Source organism: Pseudorca crassidens, chromosome 17 (assembly GCF_039906515.1).
Source record: "Pseudorca crassidens isolate mPseCra1 chromosome 17, mPseCra1.hap1, whole genome shotgun sequence".
In the NCBI taxonomy this organism is placed as follows: domain Eukaryota; kingdom Metazoa; phylum Chordata; class Mammalia; order Artiodactyla; family Delphinidae; genus Pseudorca; species Pseudorca crassidens.
This window is the reverse complement of record NC_090312.1, coordinates 58282310-58298751: the sequence shown is the minus strand read 5'-3', so window position 1 is coordinate 58298751 and position 16442 is coordinate 58282310. Positions and strand designations below refer to the sequence as shown.

The 16442-nt window shown below is 35.6% G+C and overlaps 1 protein-coding gene across 5 annotated transcripts in view; it reads left to right on the top strand.

Moving 5' to 3' along the window:
* The window catches only part of RALYL (RALY RNA binding protein like), an 822874-nt gene that overhangs the window by 325306 nt on the left and 481126 nt on the right, over nucleotides 1-16442 (top strand). The window lies entirely within an intron of this gene.

Below are 16442 nucleotides of genomic sequence, written 5' to 3'. Positions count from 1 at the left end.
GCCTGTGCTCCGCAACAGGAGAGGCCACAACAGTGAGGGGCCCGCGTACCGCAAAAAAAAAAAAAAAAAAATTGTGAGTCATCAACACAGATAGTGTTAAAACTATGGGGATGGATAAGCTCACTCTGGGAAAGTACATAGAGTGAGAAGAATATTGGCTGAAGACAGATCTGTGGAGAAATCTTTGGGTCCAAATAACTAGAAGAGACTTTCTGATAAGCCTTCTGGAAATCTAAATCTGAACTACTTTATGCACAGCTCTTTGATCTCCCAATTCTAAGTTGTAGTTACTATGTCCTTCCTAAACTTCCTAAACTTATTGGATGACTACTTTCTTAGTTATTGATTCTTGTATCAGTTCCTTTAACCTACTAATGATTTCCAAACTGCCAAGGCCATATATGCAAGTGTTCTTTTTGATTCTAATATTTAAAAAACTCATTTAGGAGAGCTTAGTCATAGGACCTTTAAAGCCTAAGTTTCTTTCCATATCAGTGTCTTCTATACCCAAAGCCATCTGCCCAGCTGAGTAGCAGAGAAAACATAAAATGAGAAATTATTTTAAAAATTGCTGGATTCTACCTAAAAATTATAGTTCATAGAGAAACTAAGGGAGATCAGTAATGAGAGCTCAAAATATTGGAACTCTAATCTGATTTTTGAAAATAGGTCACAGTCTATTATGGTTTGATTAACTTTTCTTCCTTGGATATTTTATTTTTACTATATCGACAAAGATTCCTAAATTTTATACCACAACACATGAAAAGGCACCTTGAAATAGTTCCATGGTCTGTGCATTTTACTAACATGATAATGAACACAAGGAATATTTTATTGAATACGTGTTTTTTTTCCTGAGGTTATTTCCCTTAACGGCATATAGCATATAAACTAATAATTAAGGTGATATTTTTCCCTTGGGGTAAGACTCCTATATATTTATTACCCCAGAGCAATTAAACAAAAACAAAGAAAAGTACTTATTTCCCCAAACTGCAATGAATGTTCACAGTTCTTTTTTTTAATCTATGATCAAGGTATGTCCCAAACTTGATTGTGACTTTGACATATTTATTTTGGGTGCCCTGTCCCCTTTTCTGTACTACTCTTTAAAGTTTATGCCTTTTGTTTTTCATTGCACAGTTCACTCATTCAAACTTGTGTGGCATGTGACCTCATGCCAGCTGTGACCCCAGTCTGTGAAACGTGTTTCAAAATCATTCCCTCTTCGTTTCCCCAGTGATATCTCCTCTTCTTATTCCCATGTCAAGGTTGGCACTCTGAGGAAATTTACCTGATAAATACCCTTTGTCATGTGTTTTGAGATATGATAACTTAACACATTAAAGGATTTTAAATAAATAAACTGGGTGAAGACATGGATTTTTGGTATTGCTGCCTTCCGGGTACCCATCACAGCATACACTGTGGGTATTATGAAGAAAAGGAAACTTGGTCACAACTTAATTTTGCTGTATTATATGTTTTCAGCTCTTCAGCACATCTTTTTCACCACAGTAGAAGAGGGGATATCCCTTTTTTAACCCTGGCTTCCTGCCTTTGACATGTAATGAAGGATTGCTAAACTGTGGAAAAGAACAATTGATTGCATTTTCATCCACAGTACTTGGGGATTCTTAAAAAATCAAAATCTGTGAAATTATTCTGAATAATTTTTGTAAAAAACACATTTTCTATAATTAAAGCTCACTATAAAAATGTATTTCAATTTGGTTATTTAAAATAATTTATATTTAAAAATTTAAAAGAGAATCCTCTCCTTAATAATTCATTGAAATTGGATTCTAAATTTTGTTAATATTAGAAATATTTATTATATTTTTAATCGAAATTTAGCCATTGCAACTGTTTTTTCTCAAACACATTATGTGAAAGGTGAAATAAACATCTTAAATGTTTAATACTGACAATTTTTATATGAGAGGTCACACATAAAGTGTTCTTTTGTACCAAAATACCATGCAGAGGTTGAAGACTAAGTCTCGATCAATGTCAATTTCTACTGATTGCACTTTGTTTGATTACACACAGGCTATAAATAGACATTTGTAAGGTCTTTATTTTTAGATACTTTCACTCTTAGGTTGGTTGCAAAAGCACAATTTATGAACTTAGGAAGTCAGTTATTAATAATAGGAAGAATCCAACACTAAAAAATCATTTATCTGTAGAAATCATTTTTTCTCTAAAGCCTGTATACAGGTTCTTTTTGTTGAGGACCAAAGTCTAGCTTAAAAAAAGAATACATAAAATAGAGAATTAATTTTATTATATTATAAAGGTCTTATAAATGCTTAAGGAATTCAAAGAAAGAACATGAATAGGGATTGCTAATTTTAAAGTAAATCTGGTGAATATTCTTAATTCTGATCATGAGGGAAGTAATGGAAAATTCATTGATAAGAAGGAATATATTGGAGAGCAATCCTGGGTGTCGACAAAGAAGAAGAAAACAAATGCTGGTAACGATCTATCAAGGGTGTCCTAGGAGTAATGGATTTCAAAATTGTTTTTATTCTCAGCTACCATTTTGCATCCAGAGTGATCTTTTCAAAATACAAATTTAACCGTATCACCCTTTGATAAAAACTATGTATGATTTTCCATTGTTCTCAAAAAAGAAACTGAAACACTTGCTGTGGCCTACAACTTTCTATGTGATTTGTTTTCTGCTCATTTGCAGACTTACAACATCATCTTCTGAGCCTTTCTTGGTGCTCCATCTGAATTGACTTATATCAGTTCTTTGAACAAGTCATCTTTTCCTCACCAGGACATTTGTGCAGGCTGTGTGAGTGTGTGGAATATGCTTGCCAAGCTTGCCACCATCTCACCTCACTTCCCCACTTCTTCACTCCCTTCAGTTGACTGTTCATCCTTCAGATCGCAGGTCAAATGTCATTACTTTAAGGAAACCTACTTTGATACCTCAAACCTACTGGTATCCCTTTCTAGCACATACCTTCTTTTCAATTATATTTTTATATTTACTGTTTTGTGATAGGTATCTTTTCCTTCTCCCCATTCGCTAAGCTCCTGGAGAACAGTGACTATATATGTTTATATTAATCTTCTTAGCACCTTGAAGTGTGCTGACACTTCCATGGCAAATGCTCAGTAAGTATGTGCTGGGTGAATGGTTGGATGTTTAGAGGAATGGATGGATTTCACTAAAGGGCCTTTTACCCCCATTTAAAAGTGTAACACAAGAAGATGAAGAGAGAAAGAAAAAAGGAGAAGGATGAGGAAGAGAAGGAGAAAGAAGAAGAAGGGTTGGTTGCAAGTTCCCTGAAAAGCAAGTAATTGCAATGGGTTTGCTGTAAAGGGAAGGCAATGTGGTCTCCATGCAAGGGGATTCAGTCTCTCAAAAGTCAGACACCTGAGAAGTAGCTATGCAATAGGCCTGATTTCTCTCATGATTAGCAATGATGAGCATCCTTTCATGTGTTTGTTGGCAATCTGTATATATTCTTTGGAGAAATGTCTGTTTAGGTCTTCTGCCCATTTTTGGATTGGGTTGTTTCTTTTTTTGATATTGAGCTGCATGAGTTGCTTCTATATTTTGGAGATTAATCATTGTCAGTTGCTTCGTTTGCAAATATTTTCTCCCATTTTGAGGGGTGTCTTTTCGTCTTGTTTATGGTTTCCTTTGCTGTGCAAAAGCTTTTAAGTTTCATTAGGTCCCATTTGTTTGTTTTTATTTCCATTTCTGTAGGCAGTGGGTCAAAAAGGATCTTGCTCTGATTTATGTCATAGAGTGTTGTGCCTATGTTTTCCTCTAAGAGTTGGATAGTGTTTGGCCTTACATTTAGATCTTTAATCCATTTTGAGTTTATTTTTGTGTATGGTGTTAGGGAGTGTTCTAATTTCATTCTTTTACATGTAGCTGTCTAGTTTTCCCAGCACCACTTATTGAAGAGGCTGTCTTTTCTCCATTGTATATTCTTGCCTCCTTTATCAAAGATAAGATGGCCATATGTGTGTGTGGGTTTATCTCTGGGCTTTCTAGCCTGTTCCATTGACGTATATTTCTCTTTATGTGCCAGTACCATACTGTCTTGATGAGGTATCACCTCACACTGATCAGAATGGCCATCATCAAAAAATCTACAAACAATAAATGCTGGAGAGGGTGTGGAGAAAAGGGAATCCTCTTGCACTGCTGGTGGGAATGTAAATTGATACAGCCACTATGGAGAACAGTATGGAGGTTCCTTAAAAAACTAAAAATAGAACTATCATATGACCCAGCAATCCCACTACTGGGCATATACACTGAGAAAACCATAATTCAAAAAGAGTCATATACCACAATGTTCATTTCAGCTCTATTTACAATAGCTAGGACATGGAAGAAACCTAAGTGTCCATCAACAGATGAATGGATAAAGAAGATGTGGCACATATATACAATGGATTATTACTCAGCCATAAAAAGAAACGAAATTGAGTTATTTGTAGTGAGGTGTTTGGACCTCGAGTCTGTCATACAGAGTGAAGCAAGTCAGAAAGAGAAAAACAAATACCGTATGCTAGCACATATCTGTGAAATCTAAAAAAAAAAAGATTGGTTCTGTTGAACCTAGGGGCAGGACAGGAATAAACATGCAGATGTAGAGAATGTACTTGAGGACACAGGGAGCAGGAAGGGTAGGCTGGGACGAAGTGAGAGAGTGGCATGGACATATATATACTACCAAATGTAAAATAGATAGCTAGTGGGAAACAGCCTCATAGCACAGGGAGATCAGCTCAGTGCTTTGTGACCACCTAGAGGGGTGGGATAGGAGGGTGGGAGGGAGAGGCAAGAGGGAGGGGATATTGGAATATATGTATACATATAGCTGATTCACTTTGTTATACAGCAGAAACTAACACAACATTGTAAAGCTATTATCCTCCAATAAAGATGTTTAAAAAAAAAGCCTGATTTAATTTTTCTAAATATAATCCTGTCTTCAGTAAGCATCAAATGTTAACATACACATATTTTATTCAAAGTTTATAGTAAATGATATATGGGTTTAAAGAAAGGTTTTATTCATTGAATACTTCCTTTACATTCCTTAAAATGGTACACTTTCATAGTTTTGTCTTATTAATGGCTAGATATTTGCACTGTACTTCATCATTGTCTAAGCTTTTCAAGCACAGATTATCTTTTTTGATGCCTATTCTGCTGGATAAGAACTGAAGCTCTGAGAAATAAACTTGCCTTATAGCACACAGATGCTTCTGCAGGATATCAAGCTCATGTAATCTCATTCTAATTATTTTCAATATTTATTCTCACCAGCAATTTTTTTCATATAAGTATATTAGTAACATGACTGTACATCTTATCATCCAAACCAGGATACTTCTGAGAGTGAGAAGGGATGCTATTAATGATTATTCTGTGATGTCAGGCTTAAACCAGGCAACTTGAATGCATGGTCTTTATTATCTATTGCATTTTTACTTAAAGTAGAATCGTCAACTTACTTGATCTTTCTCATAAGACAACTATTGTATAATATTTTAGTTAAAGTATACCAGCCTCAGTATCAGATAAACCTTGACATTTCAATAATTAACATAATAGAAATTTATTTCTTTCTCACATAAAATACAATCAGTGTCCTAGGGAGGAGGTGGGTGAGGATGGAAGCTCTGCCCCTCTTTCATCCAGGGACCAGGCTGTGGGATGTTCTGACATCTTTCAGTGAGTGGCTACTATAGGGGAGGTGAACATTTCCTTTCTTCTCTTCAAGGTTTTCTGGCTGATATAATTATTAAATTAATATAAGACAGATTAACAGGAGAAAAAATTAATTTGTACATACAGGACCTTATAGAAATATGAAACTAAAAAAAGTGACCAAAGCAGGCAGCTTTTATACCTTGTAGACAAGGAAACAATAAATTTGTAAAGAATTGACAAAACAAAGGGGTTTGCCCTTGGGGTAGTAAATTAGTAAAGAAGTAACAAAGTTTGTTTATACAGGTTTCTAGGCCTCAAATTCCCTATTTCTGGTGATAAGGATGTCTCTTTAATTCCTGGAACAGGAAGGGTACTCTTCCCATGGGAGTTTCTTTTTTTTTTTTTTTTTTTGCGGTACACGGGCCTCTCACTGTTGTGGCCTCTCCCGTTGCGGAGCACAGGCTCCGGACGCGCAGGCTCAGCAGCCATGGCTCACGGGCCCAGCCGCTCCGCGGCATGTGGGATCTTCGCGGACCGGGGCACGAACCCGTGTCCCCTGCATCGGCAGGTGGACTCTCAACCACTGCGCCACCAGGGAAGCCCTCCCATGGGAGATTTATTTCTTGCTTTCAGGGGGACAAAAGAGGGTTAGTGTGTCCTTCCTGTATTGGCTGTTTCTCAAGTATTAATAACTATAATTCGAAAGAATCAATATGCCAAAGTGACATATTTTGGGGTGGCCTCTCCTGAGCCCCTCACTATCATGGAACACGGAAAGAAGTCAAACCATCAGACTGGTGAAAAAAGAGGGAGGATTGTGCTCTGGAAGTTTCTGCATTTCAAGCCTGGAAGTAGTCCTCATCTTAATGCTTACATTTCATTGACCACACCTAGATGCAAATAGGACTAGGCAGCCATTCCCACCCATAACCAGTGTATCTTTAGTGTGCAGATGATTCTTTGCCACAGTGGTAAAGTAACTTGAAGAAGTTATTCACTCAGAATTCATTTCCTAGCCTGTAAAATGGAAATAGTAGTGTTTAGTTCAGTGTACAATGCAGAACTCGTATGTTTGTGAAGTGCTTAGAACATTGCTTTTATATGGTGCAAGCCCTGTAATAAAAATTTACACATGGTGATTTTAGCCCCTGAAATCATTCTAGTGCTATGAGAAATCCTCTGGTTTTTTTGCTTTTTTTTTTTTTCTTTTTTTCTGGCTGCACAATTCTGAGCAGATTTTGAATAGATGGTATAGGCAGTCCATAATAGTAGGGTTAGTGATTGCTGAGAATAAGAAATTATTTCAGGTGATTACAAGTGTGATGGGAGATAACTCTAGAAGAGGAGAGATTTCAAATTAGTGTTATAAGGATGGGCAGATATGGAAAGGTAATTCTAGGTGGATGAAGCATTATACCTGGAGTCCTAATTCAGGCAGAAGTGAATAAAGCCCTGTGGATGAAGAATGGTCTCATAGAGAAGAGTGGAGAGAGATAAGATTGACACCAGGCTGTGCAGGGTCTTACATGATTAATCTAAGTGAGTAGAAATACTTATGAGATTGTATTCAGTCTAATAAAGACTGGCTTCAAAGGAATATCTTATATTTGTTAACTATCATTTAAGTTGCTGTTATGCTTTAGTTATGTAATATATTATTTAATATGCACATTGATTTCCTAGTAATGTTGAAATATTCATTCACTTCTTCATTCATGTGTAAAAGAATTATTAATGTTCTATTACAGCCAGGACATCAATTAGGGTGAGGTCCACAGGAAATGAAAATTACTCTCAGATTTACAATTGTTACAAGCTATTTACTGAATATTTAATTTTTATTCTTGGTTCTCATAATATAATTATCTGTCATTAAGTAACATGGTGCCTGTATTTTGCAATTTCTGGTGGACTGTATATAGCACTGCCTCTGTTTAGAGCCCTGTTTCCTAACCTTGGCAGTATTTAAATTTTGGGCGTTTGTTATGAGGGCTTGTTCTGTGCATTGTGGGATGTTTAGCAGCAACCCTGACTTCTACCCACTAGACACCAGTGGCACCCACTCCTAGTAGTGACACCTGAAGATGTGTCCAGATATTACCAAAAGTCCTCGGAGGGAGGACTAGTTAAAACCACCACTGGTTAAGAAGCACTACTTTAGAGTAATCATAACAAAACAAACTCCATTAATTTAGAAATCTTACAATAGTTTTAAACAAGATAAACTATATGAAAACAATGCCTTGCATTATTTTGACAGTAACTCATAATTTATAATATGGATAGATCTTTTCCCGTTGTCTGGTATATGCATTTCAGAGCAATTATTATAATGTGTTTATGGCCATAGCTTACCACTTGTATCACCAGTTGTTTTTTGTTTGTTTGTTTGTTTTTGTTTTTTTTGCGGTACGCGGGTCTCTCACTGTTGTGGCTTCTCCCGTTGCGGAGCACAGGCTCCGGACGCACAGGCTCAGCGGCCATGGCTCACGGGCCTAGCCACTCCGCGGCACGTGGGATCTTCCCGGACCGGGGCACGAACCCGTGTCCCCTGCATCTGCAGGCGGATTCTCAACCACTGTGCCACCAGGGAAGCCCTCACCACTTGTTTTTTTTAATCCTTAAAAACACAAACACCAGAAACAAATTAAACATCTATACAGTTGACATGTTTATACGTTTACCTATTTAAACAGTTTTTAAAGTTCTCTTTCTCTACACATCTTTAATGTAATTCCTTTAAGAGATGTGATTTTTTTTTCATTAAATCCTTCCATTCAAACATTTCAGATCACCACTAGAAATTATGAAGAACAAGCCTTATAAAAATGTTCCATGAAAAATACTGAGTTCTGAGACTACTCAGATGCTTTAATGATGTTCAAATATATTTTATTCAACAGTACCAGTAAAAGCTTGTTAAAACAAAGAAATTAAGAATTGCAGCATCCCTAGTTGATGTTTTCTCTAGCAAATACATTAGTTCTCCCATTGTGTCTGTCCTACTCCATTTTGGTGAGAGTTATTCTCCTGCATATGCCTTCATGTACAAGTTAGATGCAATGTCTGAACATCCAGTAAGGACAGACTGACAGAGAGCCTGGGCTGAAATGATGAGCACAGTTGATCACTTCGGACATTGTAGTCTATTGCAGAACCCCTTGCAAAGTGCAGAACCCCTTAAGAAGTATACAACCCTTGTAGGGGCTTCTAAGTTATGAAAATCTTGTAGAAAACTTCCAAAGAATGCTGCCAGTAATAGAGAACATTTTTAGCAAGGCATCATTATATAAAACGATTACAATTTGTATTGATAAAAAAATAATAGCTTTTGCCTGCCTCAGTGTCTAAAGAACATATTATCATCATAATTTCTCAACTTGATAGTTTGACAAAGTTTTCAATTCCCAGGATATGACTCGTAAGCTAATCCTTCAGTTAATTTAAACATTAGCTGCAGTGAGAATATGAAAATTGAATTAGTAAATCTTTGACTTTTTTTTCCTTTTGAACTATTTGCCATTCCAGCATTTTTGTCCACTAAAGAAATGTCAAACACATCCCTATAGTTGAAACAACCAATTTTCCAACAAATTTTATATTATCCAGATATACAAAGTGGTTGCCAGTTGCAAAATGTTATATTTAGATGGCCATTATATTTGTTTTCAAAAATCTATTCACAAGGCTGTGAAGGCTCTTGAATGGTATACATGAGTGAAGGCACAAAGAATTACTTATTGGATGGTATTCAGTATAAGTCATTTTTATTTCATCTTTTCTGTAGTTAAGAGAAATATGTTACCATTCTAAAATAGTAGATTTGGGCTTTCCTGGTGGCGCAGTGGTTGAGAGTCTGCCTACCCAGGGGACACGGGTTTGTGCCCCGGTCCGGCAAGATCCCACATGCCGCGGAGCGGCTGCGCCCGTGAGCCATGGCCACTGAGCCTGCGCGTCCGGAGCCTGTGCTCCACAACGGGAGAGGCCACAACTGTGAGAGGCCTGCGTACCGCAAAGTAAATAAATAAATAAATAGTAGATTTTAGCAAGAACATTTTCAGCTATATGTTATTTTCACTCATCAAACTTCTCAAAGAAGTTCAAGATTCACTTCATTACATTTAAAAAATAACTTTTCAACATCCTTCATGGATGCTAGATAATTAATTTCATTAACCCCATTTTACAAATAAGGAAATCTTATACTGTACTAAATGTTATAGAGAGCATGTTTTCAAGAAAACAAAAGCCTTGAAACTTCCTTTTAATATTTTTCAAAATTACTGTAGATTATCCTTCATTCTACTCTCCAAACTATACATATTTGGTAATTGCTTGAGAAGTCTTTGTCCTCTTCTTCCTCCTTCCTTGTTCATCCTCATAATCCACTGTTCTCAGATAATAAATACTGAAAACAACACTCTGGACTGCAGAGCACAAAACACTTTTCAGGTTTTCAATAATTAAACAGGGCTACTTTATGTGCTCTAAACAAATGCTAATTAGCAAAATTCCAAGATATGGTGAATTAAAGAACTAACGTTTGTCAGCCAGGGAGATACATGCCCCCATATATGATAGAAAGACTGAGGTATTTTCTTTATGTCTCTAAAATTGTTTATTTGACTCAATCACTGAACCTAAATTAGTGAAAGCAGTCGTAGATACTGTTTATGAGCAATTTTTCACTAAGACTATCACTGGAAACTCCTGAGCAACAGTGAGAAGAACCTTATTAGCTCTAATTTGTTCTAACTTCTTCCCTAGAACAAACCTGGACACAATGATAGATAAAATGCAATGCCTCAAGTTATCCTTTAGTCTTGTTAGTAAAATATCTGAAAATCACAGTTGAATTAATTTCAAAATACCTTACTGATAAGAACATTTATTCTTTCAATAGTATTTGTATAATTGTGTTAGATGCTTGCCAACACATATCAAGCTCTAGAAGGGAGTAGAAACACAATGCCACACCAAAATAAAATAAAATTAAAATAACATCGAGTAAATTATAATGTAAAATAATACAATAAAATAGAGGACTGCCCTTAGGAAATATTTTAATCATGTAGTAAAATATGTAGACATAAAATAATATGCAACTGAATACAGCAAATATAAAATAAAGCATGAAATAATGCAGCTCAAGTACCACAAAAGTATTGTAAGTTTATTGGGGCAATTGTTGAGTGATATATACTGGTATTAAATCACATACAATAGAGGGTGGAAAATGTAAGATAAAACATATTATAATGCCAACATTAAGTATAATGCCAACATTTTTTTAAAGGGATGCAGTATTGTAAGACTGGAGAAGATCTTTTGGGAAATGTAGACTTGAATTTAATTAGCTCAGAAACAGTCGGTGGCAAAAATTTGAATATTAATCCTATCTAATTATAGATACTGCAGTTCTGAACTTAAATGAATTGAAACTAAAGCACAGGAATTGAAATTATACCTTCCAGTGTTTGTGAAAGATGGTGGTTAAGAGTACAGGCTCTGGACTCAGGCTTCCTATGTTAGAATCCTAGCTTTCCACATACCAGTTGGGTAATTTGGGGCAAGTTACTAAAGATCTTGGTGTTGTTCCCTTGGTGTTGTCTGTAAAATAGAGATAATCATAAGAGAACCCACCTTATTCAGTTGTTTTGAAGATTAAATGCTTCAATATATACAAAATGCTTAAAACACCACCTGGGACATATAAAGTGCTATAAAAAGCAAAGGAAAATAAAAGGCTAGGCATCTTATTAAGTCCTATTGTTAAATCGTTCTCAAAACCTTCTAAAATTTAATTCAGAAAATTGGAGTCCTGGTCTTTGATTTTGAGCTTCCTGGAGGTGTTGAGCCTATTCAAGAATGTTTCCTGTCTGGGCTCTGATTTCCTCATACGTGAGCAGAGCATGGGCTGTAAGTCCCCAAGAAGTCCTCATGTCCGTTATGGTTTGTGCACTTTTTGTCCCATTGAATAACTGCTTACTCAATTGTCACAAATACATCCTCCAGGTTGCCTTCTAAGGGGATTTTTGAATTTTATTATTTACATTTATATTTTAATACATTTGGAATTGAATTTTTTTATGTTGCCTGTTAGTGAACAAATTCACTTATCCTCATATGAATATCCAATTAATTCCATTTCTGAAGGATCTATTCTTTCCTCACTGCCCTGAAATGTCAGTGTGGACACAGAAAAATATGTAAATAGTTATATATAATATAAAATATATTTCATATGTAATTAGACATATAATTTTATTTAGTATCTATTTATATATATAGTTACATTTGTGCTATAGATATTATACTGTAAATGATACTGATACTACTGTAAATGGCATCATTTTGGACATTTCATTTCTTAATTGTTCATTACTGGCATATTTATTGATATACTCATATGTCTTCTGAATCCACTTATTACCTTGTGGTCATAAAAGATACTTAATATGATTTTAGTCTTGTCAAATTTATTGAGACTTATTTTGTAGCCTAGCATGTGATCTTTCTTGGAGAATGTTCCATGTGAAATTGAACAGAATATTTATTCTGCTCTTTTTGGATAGAATGTTCTGTATATATTTATTAAGTTCATCTGATTTAATGTTTTGTTTAAGGCCAATGTTTCCATATTGATTTTCTATCTGGATGATCTATCAATTGATGTAAGCAGGGTGTTAAAATCCCCTACTAATATTGTAATTCTTTTAATTTCTCCTTTATGTTTGTTAGTATTGGCTTTATGTATTAGGTACTCTCATGTTGGGTGCAGATATATTTGCAAGTTTTTTTTTTTTTTTATTGCTGGATCATATGATAATTCTATTTTTAGTTTTTTAAGGAACCTCCATACTGTTCTCCATAGTGGCTGTATCAATTTACATTCCCACCAACAGTGTAAGAGGGTTCCCTTTTCTCCACACCCTCTCCAGCATTTGTTGTTTGGATTTTCTGATTGATGCCCATTCTAACTGGTGTGAAGTGATACCTCATTGTAGTTTTGATTTGCATTTCTCTATTAATTAGTATGTTGAGCAGCTTTTCATGTGCTTCTTGGCCATCTGTATGTCTTCTTTGGAGAAATGTCTATTTAAGTCTTCTGCCCATTTTTTGACTGGGTTGGTTGTTCTTTTAATATTGAGCTGCATGAGCTGTTTCTAGATATTGGAGATTAATCCTTTGTCCGTTGACTCATTTGCAAATATTTTCTCCCATTCTGAGTGTTATCTTTTCGTCTTGTTTATGGTTTCCTTTGCTGTGCAAAAGCTTTTAAGTTTCATTAGGTCCCATTTGTTTATTTTTGTTTTTATTTCCATTACTCTAGGAGGTGGATCAAAAAATATCTTGCTGTGATTTATGTTAAAGAGTGTTGTGCCTATGCATGTTTTCCTCTAAGAGTTTTGTAGTGTCTGGTCTTGTCTTACATTTAGGTCTCTAATCCATTTTGAGTTTATTTTTGTGTATGGTGTTAGGGAGTGTTCTAATTTCATTCTTTTACATGTAGCTGTCCAGTTTTCTCAGCACCACTTATTATTATTTTTTGTGGTATGCGGGCCTCTCACTGTTGTGGCCTCTCCTGTTGTGGAGCACAGGCTCCGGACGCACAGGCTCAGCGGCCATGGCTCACGGGCCCAGCTGCTCCACGGCATGTGGGATCCTCCCGGACCGGAGCACAAACCCGTGTCCCCTGCATCGGCAGGTGGATCCTCAACCACTGTGCCACCAGGGAAGCCCCCAGCACCACTTACTAAAGACACTGTCTTTTCCCCATTGTATATCCTTGTCTCCTTTGTCATAGATTAGTTGACCATAGGTGCATAGGTTTATCTCTGGGATTTCTATCTTGTTCCATTGATCAATGTTTCTGTTTTTATTCCAGTACCGTATTGTCTTGATTACTGTAGCTTTGTAGTATAGTCTGGAGTCAGGGAGTCTGATTCCTCCAGCTCCGTTTACTTCCCTCAAGACTGCTTTGGCTATTTAGGGTCTTTTTTGTCTCCATACAAATTTTAAGATTTTTTGTTTTAGTTCCATAAAAAATGCCATTGGTAATTTGATAGGGATTGCTTTGAACCTATAGATTGCTTTGGGTAGTATAGTCATTGTCACAATATTGATTCTTCCAATCCAAGAACATGGTATATCTCTCCATCTGTTGGTATCATCTTTAATTTTTTTCATCAGTGTCTTATAGTTTTCTGCATACAGGTCTTTTGTCTCCCTAGGTTGTTTTTTCCTAGGTATTTTATTCTTTTTGTTGCAATGGTAAATGGGAGTGTTTCCTTAATTTCTCTTTCAGATTTTTCATCATTAGTGTATAGTAATGCAAGGGATTTCTGTGCATTAATTTTGTATCCTGCAACTTTACCAAATTCATTGATTAGCTCTAGGAGTTTTCTGGTGGCATCTTTAGGATTCTCTATGTATAGTATCATGTCATCTGCAAACAGTGACAGTTTTACTTCTTCTTTTCCAATTTGTATTTGTTTATTTCTTTTTTCTTCTCTGATTGCTGTGGCTAGGACTTCCAAAACTATGTTGAATAATAGTGGTGAGAGTGGACATTTTTGTCCTGTTCTTGATCTTAGAGGAAATGGTTTCAGTTTTTCACCATTGAGAATGATGCTTGCTGTGTGTTTGTTGTATATGGCCTTTATTATGTTGAGGTAGCTTCCCTCTTAGCCCACTTTCTGGAGAGTTTTTATCATAAGTGGGTGTTGAATTTTGTCAAAAGCTTTTTCTGCATCTATTGACATGATCATATGGTTTTTATTCTTCAATTTGTTCATATGGTTTATCACATTGAATGATTTATATATAGTGAAGAATCCTTGCATCGCTGGGATAAATCCCACTTGATCATGGTGTATGATCCTTTTAATGTGTTGTTAGATTCTGTTTGCTAGTATTTTGCTGAGGATTTTTGCATCTATATTCATCAATGATATTGGTTTTTAATTTTATTTGTTTTTGTAGTATCTTTGTTTGGTTTTGGTATCAGGGTGATGGTGGCCTCGTAGAATGAGTTTGGGAGTGTTCCTTCCTCTGCAATTTTTTGGAAGAGTTTGAGAAGAATGGGTGTTAGCTCTTCTCTAATTGTTTGACAGAATTCACCTGTGAAGCCATCTGGTCCTAGATCTTTGTTGGTTGGAAGATTTTTAATAAAGTTTCAATTGCAGTGTTTGTGATTGGTCTGTTCATATTTTCTATTTCTTCCTGGTTCAGTCTTGGAAGGCTATACCTTTCTAAGAATTTGTCAATTTCTTCCAGGTTGTCCATTTTATTGGCATAGAGTTGTTTGTGGTAGTCTTTTAGGATGCTTTGTATTTCTGTGGTGTCTGTTTTAACTTCTCCTTTTTCATTTCTAATTTTATTCATTTGAGTCCTCTCCCTCTATTCTTGATAAGGCTGGCTAATGGTTTATCAATTATTCTTTATCTTCTCAAAGTACCAGCTTTTAGTTTTGTTAATATTTGCTATTGTTTTATTTGTTTCTATTCCATTTACTTCTGCTCTGATCTTTATGATTTCTTTCCTTCTGCTAACTTTGGGTTTTCTTTGTTCATTCTCTAGTTCCTTTAGGTGTAAGGTTACATTGTTTATTTGAGATTTTTTCTTGTTTCTTAAAGTAGACTTGTATAGCTATAAACTTCCCTCTTAGAATTGCTTTTGTTGCATCCCATAGGTTTTGGATCATCTTGTTTTCATTGTCATTTGTCTCCAGGTATTTTTTGATTTCCTCTTTGATTTCTTCAGTGATGTCTTGGTTATTTAATAAAATATTGTTTAACCTCCATGTGTTGGTATTTTGTACCATTTTTTCCCTGTAATTCACTTCTAATCTCATAGCTTAGTGGTCAGAAAAGTTGCTTGATATGATTTCAATTTTCTTAAATTTACTGTGGCTTGATTTGTGACCCAAGTTGTGATCTATCCTGGAGAATGTTCCATGTGCACTTGAGAAGAAAGCGTAATCTGCCCTTTTTGGATGGAATGTCCTATAAATATCAACTAAATCTATCTGGTCTATTGTGTCATTTAAAGCTTCTGTTTCCTTATTTATTTTCATTTTGGATGATTTGTCCCTTGGTGGAACTGAGGTGTTAAAGTCCCCCACTATTATTGTGTTACTGTTGATTTCCTCTTCTATAGTTGTTAGCAGTTGCCTTATGTATGGAGGTGCTCCTATGTTGGGTGCATATATATTTATAATTGTTATATCTCCAACTTGGATTGATCCCTTGATCATTATGTAGTGTCCTTCCTTGTCTTTTGTAACATTCTTTGTTTTAAAGTCTATTTTATCTGATATGAGTATTGCTACTCCAGCTTTCTTTTGATTTCCATTTGCATGGAATATCTTTTTCCATCCCCTCACTTTCATTCTGTATGTGTCCCTAGATCTGAAGTGAGTTTGTTGTAGACAGCATATATATGGGTCTTGTTTTTGTGTCTATTCAGTGAGACTGTGTCTTTGTTTCAAGCATTTAATCCATCATGTTAAGATAATTATCAATTTGTATGTTCCTATAACCATTTTCTTAATTGTTTTGGGTTTGTTTTTGTAGGTTTTCTCTTCTCTTGTGTTTCCCACTTAGAGAAATTCCTTTATCATTTGTTGTAACGCTGGTATGGCTGTGCTGAATTCTCTTAGCTTTTGCTTGTCTGTAAAGCTTTTGACTTCTCCATCGAATCTGAATGAGATCCTTGCTGGGTAGAGTAATCT